General features: G+C 49.8%; 1 long non-coding RNA gene across 12 annotated transcripts in view; it reads left to right on the top strand.

Moving 5' to 3' along the window:
• Positions 1-14,020, top strand: part of LOC121660321 — a 40,447-nt gene that overhangs the window by 791 nt on the left and 25,636 nt on the right. For 10 of the 12 annotated variants that reach the window (XR_006014610.1, XR_006014617.1, XR_006014616.1 and 7 more), the window contains exons 2-4: positions 589-744; positions 1,609-2,280; positions 3,232-3,320. This is a non-coding gene — a long non-coding RNA (uncharacterized LOC121660321). The remainder of the gene's footprint in view (positions 1-588; positions 745-1,608; positions 2,281-3,231; positions 3,321-14,020) is intronic. The other 2 variants (XR_006014606.1, XR_006014604.1) reach the window with 2 other exon arrangements.

Below are 14,020 nucleotides of genomic sequence, written 5' to 3'. Positions count from 1 at the left end.
CAGGGTTAACTGAGATGGTTTTCATCCTGTGAAAGCCCAGGAATATCCTTTTCCTTTTGTTCTTCTGGCTGTGGTTTCTTCAGAAGACATTTTTCTTTTCATCCTGTGAGCAGTAGGTGTTGATTTCTGTGCCAGAGTCTTCTGATGCAGACCTGTGGCTGGAAAAGTTTCTCATTCCATGTTGGGTTCCCTAGGCCAGGAGCTTTTTCCAGGAGTTAGGGATGAAGATTTTGGCTTTTGGCACTTGTCCCTTGTGGACATCAGTCAGTAGAACCAAGGCAGAGCTAGCTGTGGTGTTGCAGAAAGTGCTGAGTGCTCCTGGAGTGAGAAAGACAGGCTTCAAGACTCCTGTTTGTGGAGCAAGACCCGCAAGGTGACCTGTTTGAATATGGCCCTATCTATATGCTGTTAAGTTAATTAACAAATAACTCTAATGCCACTTGATCTCCTGCTTAAAGATCAATGCTCGCCTGCTGGGCTATTTTTTTCTTTGTAGCTCCTGTTTGTTTCCTAAGGGAGAGATTATTTGACCTGTGTATTTGTGTGATGTGTTTCTTTCTTTTACTCTATTATTTATTAAATCAATAGATCTTAAAAAGGAACACTTACCACAAAGTGTCTGGGGCGCAAGGTGTGCTGAGGCGAAAGTGAAAACCTGCCCGCTGGCATGGCCTTTCCCATCAGCCTGGCGTCTTTGCTGGAGAGAAGAGGATTGTCCAGGAAAACACCTTGACAGCAGCCCAGGTGATGGGGGCAGAAGCAGAAATTCTTGCCTGAGTACCTGCAGGTCACACAGTGAATCAGGGCCAGAAATAAGGGTGGGCCACCACTAAATTCGCCAGCCCAGGTGGGAGATGGGAGGCGTGGTCCAGGCTCTGTGCTGCAGAGTATGCTCAAAATTCTTAGGATACCTTTAAAGAGGGGTTGTTGGTGCTGTTGAGCAGGCTCAGAGTGCTCTGGATCATTGCAGCTGTGGTGAGGGCAAGAAACAAAGCTGAGCAAATTTCTGTGTCTGCTCCCTTTTCCCACCCTTGGATGGCAATGGGCCTGTTGGTTTCCCTGTTCTCCCTGCCTGTGGCTGGGCAGAGCATTTTGGAGGTTATGTTCTTTGCTGCAATTCCCCCACTCTGCCTCTCCTCACTGTGTGCTGCCTTCATTGCCAGCTCTCACAGGAGAAGTGAAGATGAAAGAGAGCAGAGATGATTATATTTAATGGCAATGAAAATTGGTGTGGTGATTGAGGGGCTGTTTTCCTTCCTGCTCTCCCACCTATTGAAGTTGGGAGGCAGCTTTGAAATCTCACGTGGTCATCTGGCCAGCTCTGTGCCAGGCTCCATTATGGCACCAGAGGAGAGGAGAAAGCCAGGTTGCATCTGTGTTACCTGGGTTTTCCAGCCTGGCCCGGTAGACCGGAAAGTAGATTCTTTTTATTCCCTCACTTAAATGAAAAGCCCCTTTGCCCCATTCTGCTTGTGCCTCTGCCCTGGCCCCAGCGGGTTGGCTCACCTGCCTTTTGAATGCAAATACTTGCTAATTTACAAGTTGGGAAAGGAGCAGCAGAAAGCTAATGAAGGTCCACTGAAGTCCTCTTTCCTTAATCCACCCCAGCAGTTCACAGTCTGGATCAAAGAGCTGCGGGATCAGCTGCCACTCATCCTGCAGCAAGCTGCTCTGGCCCTGTCCTGGGAGCCCAGGCTTTGCAAGAAGTTGCTGGAGGTGGAGAGGTGCTGAAATACCAAATGGTGGATCTCCAGCAGACACTGGAAAAGGCTTTCCCTGTCTTCAAGACCGACGTGAAATGGACCCTGCGGTATCTGAGATGTTCAGGGAGCTCAAGGCTGTGAGTGACAAAGGGACTGTGACTGTGGCACCATGGTTGGAGCCAGTGTGTCTGTCTGTCTGCAGTGAGTGGCAAGGCAGTGCAGCCACCAAGACCAGGAGAAAGTGCATGCTGTGGCCTTGGCAGAAACCTCTTTAAAAGCATGACTGATTCTTATCCCAGAATTTATTTAATGTCCTGGGTCCCCTTGTTATCCTTCATCAGCTTCCCACCACCCTGGACCAAACGCCGCTCACTGCAAGTATCTTCCCCCAGCCTCTGCAGCCAGAGTGCAGGATTTGTCAGTGACTGAGCTTTGTTCCTGGTGTGTGGCATACTTACCTCTCCTGTGGCAACCAGTAACCTGCCTCCATCCTCCTGAAACCCTCCTGCCTTCACAGACTGATGAGACTTTCCTGCCCACCAGGGAGATGCTAGATCTGGCTCCACCTCCTTCCCAGGTATTTCTGCTTTCCCCAAGACATGAATCACCCCAGGGCTTTTGATGAGCTATGGCTTTTGGAATGTGCGGAACTACCCTGTGTTAGCCACTCCTCTTCTTAGGATCCCTTTGCCTTTTTTCTGCTAAGCAATCTTTGTTTTCATCCAGTGAGAAACTTTATGTGATTTAACTATTTTAATTAAGGTATTTTCCTTTCTTGCTGTTGCTCACTCTTAAGCTGCATGGAAACTGTTCTTAAGAACATTTGCATCAGTTCATCTGAAGTCAGTTCCTTGGCAAACTTAGCAGTGCTGCTATAATCCATCCACATCTATCTGCACCACTTTGACTAATAACTCCACTGAAATCCCCGAGGTTAGTTAAAACGAGCCCCTGGGGCTGAACAAAAGGGGTTTTGGAAGGGGTTTAACCCTCTGCCTTCCCAATTGCACAGATTGAGTAGTGAAGTCCCAGCTGGCTGCCTGGGAGCTTTGCCTCACTGGAGGGGAGATCAGGTACCTATGTGAAGATTGCTCAGAGCTGGAGTTGGGGCCAGATAGCTCAGGGGGCCCCTTCCAAGGTTATCAGCTCTGATGAGGTGTCCAAATGTAAAACACGTGAGTGCAGAGACACAGCAGTGAAACTGTTCTTGACTCAACACAGCATCTTTGCAATCATTTACAGGACTGTTGTGCTGGAGAGGCTCTAATGCCTCCTTTCCTCTCAGTCACAACGCTGTTTTTCCTTTTTCCTAAGGCTTTTCTTTGCTTGAATTTTCGTCCTGGCTGGATATAAAGCTGCCTTGTGACCTTGCAGGATATGTTGCATGTAGTCCCTGCAGCTGGTGGTCAAATGGGTCCTGTCACATCTGAAAAACAGATGGGCTGGTGGTGCAAACTGTGGAAGATGGTTTTTCCAGGAGGCTTTGTGTGGGGTTGTGTTTAATTTTGTGGTCTTTGTTCTCATGCAGGGATGAAGTCCATCAGATGCTATAGACTCTGGCTCAGAGTGATGACATGCCCTTGGAAACCTCTCATCACCCTCTAGCATGACAGCCAGGTAAAGCCAGGAAAACATGTCAGGAATGCTAAGGAAAGCAATGGAAAAATTTAAGAGGAAAAACATGGCTGCAGCCCCCTGAAAAGCTCAGCAGGGGCTATGGGTCCACTCTGGTTTTTGTTTGCTTCTGCTTTCCTGTAGCCTCTCAGGAAGCCTGGCCTGACTGAGAACTGTGTGCACCGTGTTTCTCATCACACCCTGGCAGCCACGGGCTTCTGCAGGCCCCACAGCTGAGGTGCTGGTTGGAGGGTTTTTCAAAGCCCCTTTCAAAAGGATTTCAGGGCCAGTGCTGTGAGACAACACAGGGCTGGAGGGAAAAACATGCACCGCTTGTGTGTGCTGGTATGTGTGTGTGTCAAACTACATCCAAGAGTCTGGGACAGTGCTGGAAACAGTCCTTTTCTCCAGCTGATAATCCTTCCTAGAGCCCCACTGCACCCCTGCTGGAAGGTTTCCCTGCTCTCCTGTCTGATGGAAGCTGTCACACAGATGGGATGTCTTGTAATCCCAGCATGGCAAAGGCATCCTTGGGATCTTTGCTGGAGACCTGTGAGATAGGAGAGGTCATACGCTGACCACTCTTCGTGGACAGGGATCCTGACTCACTGGAAGGTGGAGTGACTTGTGTCAGACCGTGGCACTTGCCTGCAGGTGGTTGTGCTGTGATGTCCAGCTGGGCCATGGCGAGGCAGGTGTGGCTGAAGCTGGCTGGGTGCTGCTGGCAGTGGGAGTACAGCGTGGCTGGAGCATCCAGCTGTTCTGCCACTGTCTCAGCTGGGTGTTGCAGCCTGTGTGCAGCTCAGCTTTGCAGCTGTAGTGGCTCTGCCAAGATCAGCACCCGTGTTTCTGTTTCTTTTGGCCATCCCGTGGGACACTTGTGGCTTTGCCTACTGGAAGGTGCCCCAGAGTTTGGGTGCTGGATAGGGATGTGGTGTTGCAGCGAAAGTTTGGTTTGGCTCTGGACTCCCTGTCCTGAGCTAGAGCTGGTGAGTCGGCCCTGGAGACCTTGAGAGGCCTGTTTCTCCATAGATAGGGATAATATTCCTATGAAAGGAAGTCAAAGCTAAGTGGTACCAAAGGAAGTGTGGAAGTCAAAGCTAAGTGGTACCAGAGTTCCTGATGAAAGACCTGCTGGTGTGGAATGCTACAAGAAACCGCACTGCGGTGATGTTCTCCCCTCTGTTGTTACAGTCCAAGAGGTGGAAATGTCAGTCAAAACAGGCTGCTGAGGGTGAACCAGTCTATCAGGAGATTGCAGAACAGCATCCTAAAGACAGGTCCTCACAGTTGCCTGCATCCCTCACCAGTGTCTGTGAGGAAATAGCTCATGGCTGTGTTGAAATGTGTTTGGTTGGGTGACAACCCAGGTGCAGGGCTCTGGGTGCTGTTTCATTTCCTGTGCATCTCACGGCTCATCTCTCGAGATCTTTCTCAAGAAGCTTTCTTGTCTCCCACACCAAACCTCCTCCCTTGCTGACTCTTCACAGGCTACTTTCTACACTAGGATTTTGTGTCTTACTTTTTTCTCTTTGTCTCCTGAGGGTTTCATGCTGCCTGTTAGGTTCGCTGGAGACCTCTGAGAAGGGAGGGATCCCTCTCTCCTTTTTTCTTCCCTGCAGACTGCATCTCCTGATAAAAGGCCTTTCTCCCTATTGTGTTGTGCCTGAGTGACCAAGAGTGTGTCCCTGCTTCAAGTCCATTTTCTTGGCTCACCCTGAATATGCTCAGAATTTCCTAATAGGATTTGCAGTTCCTGACAACCATATCTTTCCTCAAGCATCAGGTGTGGAGCAGGCTATTGCCACCACTTTGAGACTGGTTTCCCTGGTGGTGGGCTTCACATGCAAATCACAAACTTAAATTTCCCTTCCCAGCCTCTCACCGCTGGGATAATGTGCAGTGTGAAATCACCCCTCAAGCCTGACCCACGGAGCTTGTGCTGATGAGATAAGCCTGTGCTGGATGGGATCTGCCCTGGTGGGTTGTGTTACACCTGCATTGCACAAAGTGGGTTGCTCAGGCAGTGTTAGATCTTTCTCTAGTGCGTTTGGGGTGACACCCGCACTTTCACCATTGCCCGGGGTGGCTTGGGACATGAGGAGAGGCTGCTGCAACAGGCAGGGGAAGGACCCAGGAGGAGAGGCTCCCGCTGCTTAGGCTGGCTGCTGTGGAGTAGAAGGATTTCAGACAAAATCCACACAGTTTGGGTGTGCTCAACACTTCCCCTGAGCTTGTGAGCTTGACCTGCCCCCAGGCAGCTCAGTTCCCCCCACCCCATCGCTGTGTGGGGCTGTGCAGCTGAAGGAAGCTGGGGAGGTCAATGTCCTCTCCCAGCCGCAGGGGAGGATTAGCTCCCTAAACCATGCCAAGACAATAAGCTGCAGATCAAAGGCAGATGAGGTTGGCCAAGCTGTGTGCACTTCATCTGCCCTTCATCACCCAGTGCTCCTTGGATCCTGCCTGGGGGTCCGTGGGTCATCCAGCAGTGTGGGAACAGTGCTTTGGTGGTCTCTGTGCAGATTGTGGGGACAGATTAGGCTGCATGGGAGGCATAATCAGGAGATTATCATACCTTCTCATATCTTAAATGCCATCTCTTATCTAAATGCTCTCAGTTGTGCCTTCTGCAACAAAAGCTTACAGGTTTGAGTAGAAGTGAGTTTACCAGGTGGTTGCTGTGGTGTGGCTGGGTGAGCAGCAGATGCCTGGCTATGAAGGGAAGCTTGCAATAACTTGTCTTGGTTGCATGCTGCTTGTGGAAAGCCTCTGCGTTGGCTGACTTCAACTATTTGCTTCCCCTGGATCCCATGCCTCAGGTCTCTGTACTGCCCTAGAGAGTGAGGTTTCATGTTGTGGAGCTGAAAATGGCACTCAATATGGTGAATGAAGGGAAGGGAGTGTGGCCCTCCAACTTCACCCCAGTTTTCTGGAATAGAATGTCTGCACTGCTAGGAAACACTTAACTGGTGTAAACTCTCGTTGAAGGAGCTGTGTTTCACTGCAGCAAGGATGTCCTCAGTCCAGGGCAGATGTCTGCTCTTCCCAAAGCCCATCCAATGTTTCTGCACAAGCTCATTTTGTGTGGGCTGTTTCAGAGGTCTAGCAGTTATTAAATCTTATGACCCAGGTCAATAAAACGCCTTCTTGGCTCCCAAGCTGAAGGAGCTGATGTCACTGGAAGCAGTGCTGAGTGTGCCATGGTTATGTACCCTCCATCAGGAACTGAGGTGGGTCTAGAAGAAGTGCTGACTGCTTTGAGGTGCTTGAGAGCTGGGGTAGAGCTGACAGCTCTTGGAAATGTGTCATACCTGTTGCAGGTGTTAAGGAAGTGTTTGAAGTGTGAAACTTTTGCTCTGTCCAGGTGGGTTGTGAGCCTGCCAGGGTACACAGTCACTGGGCAAGGATGGACAAGTACCTTGGTGGAAATAATTACACTATTCCATTCTCTGATTGGTTGTCTTTCCTAATTTCCCCCCCAGTTTTGACATGTGTGGATGGAAAAACAATTGTGAATCTTTTCCCATAAAAAGTGCCTTTGTTTTCCAGCAGCGTCCAGATCTGATCAAACTGTTTGGGCGGGGGGAGGTTTAATTGCCCTTAGCATAAATTTTGCAATGCAGGTATAAGGGGTAATGGCCACAGTCAGTTATCAGGGACTTGGAGCTTCAATGCTCTTTTAGAGGTAATTCTGATTTCTTTTCTCTGTTACATAGATGCCATAGATGTTTCCATAGACTCAGAGTTGTGTTGTGGAGGAGGAATCAAGCAGCAATTTTCTGGTTTTCATTCACATTTAGAGACCTCTGGGGTCTTTGAGGGGAAAAAAATGACAACTTTTTTTTTATGACAGAGAGAAAATTTATTGTCCTGTTTGAAATTGCTTGTTTCTTATTGCTTAGTTGTTTGTAACCTTCCAAAGGACAAGTGGTTATTATTTTCTTGCTATTATTGAAATATAATAGAATTCTTATTGGGTAGCATTGGGGAAAATTTTCTTTACCAAAGGTGGAAATTGTGGGAGTCAGTTTAGCGCTTCAGTGGGAGTCATTCTGAAACATCAGCAAGGTGGCATTTGCTGCCAGCCAGCATCTACTGACTTGCTGTGAGCGAAGTTGGGTGAAAGATAGGGGTGAATAGCAAATTTGCAGAAAAATGTCACTTCCTTTACCCCTGAGCCTTTCACAGATTTAGCCTGGCTTTGGTCAGGGCAGTGCTGAGATTTTTGCTGCTCCCCTGTGCTCAAAGCACTCTCTTGGAATTGCATCCAAGTGCAACTTCCTCTTGCTTCCAGCAAGATCTGAATCCATTTTGCCCAGCTCCTAAATCCTACTCATCTTGTTTTATTCAGCATTTTTTCAGTCAAGTAAGAAGCTGCTCAGTTTGTCCTGTGTTGAAGCTTGTGAAAATGGGGGAAGATAAACTCTTGAATGATCGAGGCATTAGGACATCAGAGCTAATTTCTAAGATGTCAGGAAGGAAAAGGCTCCCTAAATCACACACCCTGGCTTGGCAAGATCTTGCTGTGATGTTACCTGCTTGGCTTTCCCTCTGGCCTTGGATGACAGAATGACTCGTTGATGTTCATGGTGTCCCCTTCCAGGTGATGTGGCCCTTTACCACAAGCCTTGGAAGGCTGCTGTGACCCTTGGGTTGGTGAGGAAATCAAGGAGAATTCAGGGACTTTTGTGTCCCTGGAAAATCCTTGCAAATCCTTGCCCTGGACCAAGCAGCAAGGGAAAAGTAACCAAATAAATTGGAGACCTCCAGAGCAAAGATATCTCAGGTATAGCACCTCTTCAGAGCAACAAACCAGTTGAACTGGACTCCAGACCTTCTGTTTAGACTCTCCAGGGAACAGACCTGAAGTCTAATTCCGGAGCTCTGGGCTGGAGGACCTGGCACTGGGGACAAGTGCAGTGAGGATGTTGTCTCCCCTTCTGGGTGTTGAGATGTGATGATGCAGCCTTGTGTAGGTGTGAAATGTCAGCAGTGAATGTTTACCCAGGGTGCCTGACGTGACGTGCAAGGACCTGCCTGTCATTTGGGCCATCTGTTTCTTGCTGTGGAGGTGTCTCTTGCCTTTCCTGGTGTCTTCCTGAGCCTGGTTCTTCTCTTTCCAGCCATGGTCTCTACTGCAGGTGCTGCTCTCTCCCCCTTCCTGGTCTTCCATCCTAAGCCTGCTCTGTAGCCTTCTTCCCACCAACATCCTGGTACTGGGTTTGGATTTTTGTGGCGGATTTGGTTCCATGAAGCAGTACCTCTTCTGTGAACTTGTTTTTCCTCATTTAAGTGGTTCTTGCTGTCTCTCCCTCCCCTTGGCATGGAAGAGACACACTCAGGCTCTGCCTGTCTGACTTGCACTTGCTCAAGCCCTGGGGACTGCAGAGCTTGTCCTGACATGATCCTGCAGCAGTGGAGAATACCTGTAACTCAGGGGAGAGAGCATTCATGGCTGGAGTAACCAGGGAAATGGGAAATGCCTGCCTGACTGCATTAGAGCTCTTATGATGGCTCTCCCAAAAGACTCTGCTCAGGAAGGAGCTCCCCTGGTTGTTTCCCCTCCCTATTCAGGGCTTGGCAGCACTGTAGGAGAGTGTCCTTGTTCAGCTGTGGGTAATTCTTACCCTGACCCCACAGCATTGGGTCCCTGGTGCAGGGGGAAGGGACCATGTGCCCACTGCAGCCTCGTGCCAAACGGGATTTAACTGTAGTCAGTTCTGCCTTGCTTTTGGTGCTGGGGAAGGGATCATCCCTTTTTCTCCCACCTCCGAGACAGGAGTTTTGTTCTGCTCTGGGGTGCCTTTCTCTAAGGGAAAAGGGTAAAGACCCAGGAGGAACAATCCCAGAAAGATCTGATCCCATCATTTCACTCCCAGCCCTGTGTAGTTCCGGGCACTGTCTGCCCCAGCCACCCCCACAGCGCTTGGGTGGGCACAGGGTGTCCTGTGCCTTGGCATCTCTCCTCTGGCCATGGCTGGTTCTTTCTTTGTGGTTTCTCCTCCCTGGGCAGGTGATGAATGAAGGAGAACATTTCCCAGGACATCTCTCCTGGGTAAGCCTCTACGGTGCCGTATTTATTTTACAGAATTGATGTGTTGTGCACTTTCCTCTCTGGCTGATTCAAGCAAACACACACAAATAACACTGCTTTTATCTGCCCAGGTCCAGACCCTGCTCAAAGCCTCCTCTTGGCATGACTCACTCCTGGGCAAGCCCTGGAGAAAATAGATGTGGTAACTCAGTTGCAGATCCCATCCTTTTCTCACGGCCCTGTGGTCAGCTGGCTGTGTCAGATGTGCTCCAGGTGGCTGACAGGAGAGCAAGGTGCTCTGAGCAGGAGCCTTGCATCAGCCAAGTACCTTTTCCTGCCCCTCCTGCCTGCTCCAGCCCTCCCAGAGTGGGTTCTTGATCCGTTGAGTAATTGATATAAAGTAATTCATAAAAAATGTGCACTGTCACTTTTGTTGATGTCCTGGCCGTTGCTGGTTTCTGCGAGGGTAATTTTTGTTTGCTGAAAATTTTGTTGTTTTTACAGAATGCCTTTTTTTTATCATCCTGTTTTCCTTTCTCCTGTTTTGCCTTTCTGTGTCTTCCTTTTTAATCCTTAAGTAAAACCTCATCATAAACTAAAATCCATATTTTAGGAAAAACAACACATAAAAATGAATGGGGGAAGCTGGAACCCAAACTGATGAATAGTAAATAATCCTGGACTCAGAAAAGCCTCAGCTCTTTTTTCTCAAAGCAACCAGTGCACTACTGGCTTGATTTGCTGCTATAAATATTGGCCAGGTTCTTTCAACCCTTGGGAAGGTAAATGAGAGGCTGTTGCCAGGTTTGGTTGGTATTGCATGTCTGGGATGATGAAAGGGCCAGAGGAAGGGGCAGATGTGTAATTGTGAGCAGGGAGCTCAGCCATGCGAGCTGGCAGCTCCAGGTGCAGCACAGAGCCATGTGCTTGATGTAGGATCTCCCTTTGCCATGGCTCCTACCTGCCAACACCAGCCTGGGAGATAGCTCACGCTGGCTCCAGCATGGCAGGATGCTGAAAGCCCTCCTGCCCACACGAAGAGCTGAACCTGGGTGACGCAGCACTGGGTGCACCCCTGACATTTCCATGGCTGCTCGAGGCTGAGGGGTCTGGAGCGCTGGCACTCCCCACACACCCTGTGATGGAGCAGTTGGACATCAGTGGGCAGGTTGGTGCTGTGATGCCTTTCCTTGGGCCTTAGAGGAGCATTTTTGCTTCATCAGGTCCCACATGTGACAGGCGAAGCTTTGTCCTCTCTCTGTCTTCAGTGAATCAAGTTTTTATTCTGCTTTCCTTCGCAATCTGCATCATCATAGGGCCATAGGATGGTTTGGGTTAGAATGGACCTTAAAGATCATTGAGTTCCAGCTCCTTGCCATGGGCAGGGACACCTTTCACTAGATGAGCTTGCCTCAAAGCCTGGCCTTGAACATGGAGCCCTTTCTGCTTGACATGCTGGTAAGTCCCAAACTCACAGGACTTGAGGACAGCTGTCCTCCATCCTGCCCCCTGGGGCAGGCTGCTGCAGGATTGAGTGTGGTCCCTTTTGGCACAGCCTGAGCCTTGTATTTGGACTTGTCCCCAACCCTGCCCAGCCCAGGGCTTGAGCACAGACCTGAAGGAGGAGATAAGTACAGCCTTTGTGTGTCCAACTGGAAGCATCTCCTGTTTCCAGCAGCAATTGTGAGGGATGCCAGGAGGTTAGAAGAAGAATCAGGGGCGTATGTAGACCCATCCTTCCCTGGCAGGCAGCCCTTGGCAAGCCATGGTTTAAACTCTGCTTCCCCTGGCAATGATGGTTTCCATCATTCTTAAGAGAGGATGGCTTCTCCAGGAATGTACAGCCTCTGTTATTATCACAACTTAAGCTTGTCCTCCAGGCTCTGTGGAAATAACCCCATCACCAAGGCTGCTGTTACTTTCCTGAGGGGCTGCACCTTGCAGGTTCAAGTCTGAGGATGGTGCATCATGCTGGGATCTGTCCTGCTTTTCACTGCCAGGACTTTCTGTCTTCTTGTGGTGGCCCATGTCACACCTGCACAGGGCTGACTTGACTGGCCAAACGACTGAAGAGACCAAGTCCTTGAGCATAGTTACCTGAAGAACAAGAAACATTTGGAGATGTTTTTCCCTTGGCTTAGTAACTTTCAGTGGAGCTGATGGAGCAGGTGTGTTTGTAAGCACACTTTGTGTGACAAAGCAGGAGCTGCATTGCTACCACCATAAGTGTCAAGTGGTCTCCAGTGGTCTCTGCTGTACTTGCCATTGGTGCTACCCCAGGGTTCCTGGTCTGAGGGGTTTTACTGCTGTTGGTTGGGGGATTTTTTAGCAAGCTGGCCAAGGGAGATTCTCCAGCAGCACTGCCTCAAGGATCCTGGCTGTGGCCCCTGGCTGTGCCTGGTCATGCTGCAGTCAGACCCAGTAGCATCGTGTCCATTTCCATGGCAACAGCACGTGCGTGACCATAATAAAGTCAGATTACAGCTCCTTCTCTGTGTGTGCAGGCAGGAAAGGAGTTTTCTGAGGTAAGAGCTCAAATGACTTGCAAAGAAACATTTTGGCTGGGTAAAGGCAGACTTTCCAGTGGCTAGGGAGGCTGTTTGTGCAATCCTGGAGATGCTAATAAAGATTGAGTGAATTTTCTGGGATGTTTTTTTGCTCTGCCAAGCAGATTTCATGCACACACGTAGTAGGAGCTAAATTTAAAGGATGGTTGTCCAGAAAGGGCTACATACAGCACAGGTCTCTGAAGTCTCCTTGTCCCATGGGGTGATAACATGGGCTGTGTATTTTGTCAGAAGTAGCTTTAACACTGTGGGATCCAGTCTCAGCTTGGAGATTGGAGGATTAGGATTGCTGTTTGTCATGGGCTGAATGCCAACAGCCAGGCTGGGGGGAGAGCTCCCACACAGCCCTTGAATTTGATCTCTTAAGAGCAAGGGCTGGGCAGGACTGTCTCGGCTTGGCCAGTGATGATCTCCTCTGGAGATGGGGTGTAGTCCAAAGGGGTCCATTTGGTACCTCTGGAAGTCTCTTGCAAATGAGGCCAGGATAGGACTGTTGTAGGTCACTGGTGTTGGTTGATGTTGTTGGGGCTGTTGGTTGGTTGCTCTCCAGCACTGTCAGCACAGTAGCTGGGTTTGCAGGGATCTGAAATGATGAGTCCTTTGACCCCAGCATGACAGTTCCAGCAATTTGGTTAAAAAAGCAGGAACCCTTTTAATGTGGTCAGACCTGGCTTTCCTTGTCCGGTTCAAGTACAACTCGTAAAGTGAGATTCCTGGGGGGGCTTAGGAGCGCAGTTTCTACTTCAGTATCTAACCATGCACAAGATCAACAGGATTTAGGCACCATGTGGGTTTTGGAGGACCAGGCACCTGAGCTGTGCTGAAGTGAGAGCGGGGATGCTGCTGTGGGGAGGACACCAAGGAAACTTGCTGCATTCTGAGAATGCCACATGTATCTCAGTGAGGTTGCTGTGGTGTCTCCTTGCTCAGTCTCGTGGGGTAACATCAAAGGAGGCTGCCAGGGGAAACAAATAGAGACCAAGGTAATACCTCATCATGGGAGAGCCTTGAAAGCCCTGACCAAGGGAAACCTGCCTGAATTGGCTCCAATCAGGCTGGCAAAGCTGGCTTTTTCCAGCACAGAGTGTGGGGCTGTGCTTAGCCCTTCCCTGGGCTGTGTGACAACTGTGTGTGGATGGGACTGTTGGACACTGCCCAGGTGGCTGCATACAACAGAAATTAGGGCAGTGCAGGGGTGGGTATTGCAGCCCAAGGAAGCTCCCAGAAGGTTCTAGGGAAGGGTTTGGTTGTGAGATTAAAAAGGTCAGGCCCAAGGTATTGTCAAATGTCACAGAGGTTCAGGACCACAAACATCCTGTGGTTTTGTGTTTCCCCTTTCCGTCCCTGCCAGCACCTCTGCTGTGTCCCCCAAGATGTGTCTGTGGGCTGAGTGTGTGTTTTGGAGGTGGTACCCGGGTAGCACCCACTGACTCACCCAGTGGGTGTGAAAACCAGGGGCTGGCTTTAGCACCAGCCCTGCCAGAGGGATCTCAGCAGTTTCGAAGCATCCCTGCTGCTCAGCCCAGCTTGGCTCGAATTCAGCAGCCTCTTGCTTGAGCACCAAATTCCTCCTCGGGAAGTGCAATATTCATGAAGGAGACACGTTAATTAGCAAGCCGTCTGCTCCCTGCTTTGGCATGTGAGTAGGTGGTGTTACCTCTGGAATTAGGTTGAAATCCGTTTGGTATTTAGGTGCATTTGATTTGCAAGAGCTTGTAGGCCCCTTAAAGAGCACCTCTAAAGCACGTTGAGCTACGCACAAGCTTCATGTGATATGTTTTCTTTCACTCTGGGACATGCAAGGACACCTCATTCCCAAGCTGGTGTCCCTTGGCCATCAGAACAAACTGCAGGCAGCTGACTCCCAGCATTCAGGACAGATCCAGCCGTTCCTGAGTGCATCCTCTCTTGCTGGCAGAGCTGCCGTCAAGAGATCCACGATTATCTCGGACTTGGTCATGGAGATTGGTCAGGGGAAGCTTATTCTCAAATTGCACTGTGTTTGGAAGTCAAATGAGCAAACCCCAGCCATGCAGCTTCACAGCAGCTGTGTGTGGCTTTGCTGCTGTCTGGAGAAATGTTACTGTCTCTGGTTGGGAGTT

Source organism: Corvus kubaryi, unplaced genomic scaffold (genome assembly GCF_017639235.1).
Source record: "Corvus kubaryi isolate FWS band 111438036 unplaced genomic scaffold, C.kubaryi_AGA036_p1.0 124, whole genome shotgun sequence".
Lineage (NCBI taxonomy): Eukaryota > Metazoa > Chordata > Aves > Passeriformes > Corvidae > Corvus > Corvus kubaryi.
Note: the sequence above shows the minus strand (reverse complement) of the source record. Positions and strands in the feature narration are given on the sequence as shown.